The sequence below is a fragment of the Aplysia californica genome, unplaced genomic scaffold, assembly GCF_000002075.1.
Source record: "Aplysia californica isolate F4 #8 unplaced genomic scaffold, AplCal3.0 scaffold00013, whole genome shotgun sequence".
Classification (NCBI taxonomy): Eukaryota; Metazoa; Mollusca; class Gastropoda; order Aplysiida; family Aplysiidae; genus Aplysia; species Aplysia californica.
Genome location: NW_004797283.1, coordinates 912233 through 914279, shown reverse-complemented (window position 1 = coordinate 914279; position 2047 = coordinate 912233). Strand labels below are relative to the sequence as shown.

The 2047-nt window shown below is 42.7% G+C and overlaps 1 protein-coding gene across 1 annotated transcript in view; it reads left to right on the top strand.

The window, feature by feature from the left end:
• Nucleotides 1–472: 472 nt before the first annotated feature.
• The window catches only part of LOC101846548 (melanopsin), a 204821-nt gene continuing 203246 nt past the window's right edge, over nucleotides 473–2047 (top strand). Inside the window, exon 1 of the mRNA XM_035970641.1 lies at nucleotides 473–895. The gene's annotated coding sequence lies outside the window, so the exon portion shown is untranslated. The remainder of the gene's footprint in view (nucleotides 896–2047) is intronic.

Genomic DNA, 2047 nt, shown 5'->3' with positions numbered 1-2047 from the left:
AATTGTCTTCCTATTTAAAACATATTTGCATAAAATTAAAACCCAACTGAGTAGAAGTGATTTATCCAAGCAATAAAGATGTAGTTTTGATTAGACTGTAGATAAGATGTTGTTAAAGTTTGAAAGATTTTTGTTTTTACCATAAACAACCGAGTGATTCTGTTAGCCAGCTGAACTGGCGCACCGTATAATTAGGAGTTAAATAAGAAAACACAGGCCTGTCTATCTTCGAAGTAGATCTAGTCAAAAGAATTGAAGCGATGGCTGCGTTGTCACAATACAAGTAGAGATATCTAGATTTTCTACTTATGTCAATCGACAGTGAATAATATCGACGCTTGCGCCCTCGAATGACTCGTACTCCGTCGCCCTGCGATCTTTCTTCGTTTTGTTTTGTTTTGTTTTGTTTTTTTCCCTGTTCCTGTAGTTTTGTCACGCCGTAAAAGTAGACCGAACTGCACAGTTAGTTAGCCACCAGAGTTGCTGTGGCCACGTCCGGGTGACCTGGCCCTCACCCTTCCCTGTCGTTCCCACTGCCCAACCCTCAACCCTGCCTGACTGCCTGACTGTGTGATTCTCAGGCGTTTATGTGTGTGTGTGCTGCTTCGGCGAATGTTTAGTTAGTGTGTTATGTGCGCTCCTGTGACCGAACCTACTGCTCGTGTGCTTTGTAGTTTATGGATTCAGATCGACCCGGCGGCGAAGTGTGTTTGTGTATGTCGCAGTGTGTGCCCTTCTTAAGATGGCTTTAGTGTTACCGGTACTGAGTAATTCTGACCTGCCTTGTTTCAGTTAAAGATGTACCCATGGGGACATCACGTGTGTATTTCCACGCTGAGTGATTCGTATGGGAGTCAGAAACATCTGGATTATCGTTAACCTGTCAACTATCAAGGTAAGATGCGATATCTAGATTCTAGATTCTAGATCTAGATTAGATCTACATCGGTTGTTTTTTTCCAGTTGCTAGATAACCGCTATCAGCTGTGAACTAGCGGTTACTGCGGAATGTCGCCGTCAAATCTCAGTCAAAGTTCTTAACCTTTTCCCTTATTATTTAACATTGTATAGCTTCAGAACAGAATATTTAGAAGATTAAATGATCAAAAGTTGGGCTGAGGTTTAAAATTGAGATTTGACGGTCACGATGATCTGTATCCAAGCCTTTCTTGGTGCCTCACGTGTTTAGGTGAGAGGCGTGAGTATGGTTAGCGGTAGTAATTGGCTTTTAGATGTAGTGGTCCTGTCCGTAGCCCCATATCTCTAGATCTAAGTAATGGAAAAGTTTCACTTCATATCCCGACTATGGTGCAGGATATAAAACTAAACTGTAAGGTGTCCATATGGATAGCACTTTGACATTCTGAAAGTTTTCTTAACCAAAATATAGCTACGACTGTTCAATGTTGAATGTGTCTAGAAGAACAGGTAGTGTAGACTGACAGATGGACAGACAGACAGACAGACACACACACAGACAGACAGACAGACAGACAGACAGACAGACAGACAGACAGATCGATACTTCGATATACAGAAAGATAGAAAGAAAGATACATATATACATAAATCTAAAGAACGAATATAATCACAGCTTACGAAAGCTCACTCCCTCAATAATAGAAGCAAAGCGAGAGACAAGAGACAGAGAGAGAGAGACAGAGAGAGAGAGAGAGAGAGAGAGAGAGAGAGAGAGAGAGAGAGAGAGAACGCAAGCAAGTCTTCAGTACAGATCGATACAACTCGATCGATGCTGGCCCAAGATATACACAGAGCCCGCTTGGCATTTACTCAACCCGAGGCTCCAACAGCACTGGCCGGCAAAACGTGGCGCCTCTCTCTCTCTCTCTCCTCTTTCTCTCTTTTCTTTATCTCTCACTCTCCTCTTTCTCTCTCTCTCTATCTCTCTCTCTTTCTCTCTCTCCTCTTTCTCTCTTTTCTATCCATCTCTCTCTCTTTCTCTATCTCTGCCTCTCAATGTCTCTCCCAGTCTCTGTTGGTCTGTCTGTCTGTCTGTCTGTCTGTCTGTCTGTCTGTCTGTCTGTCT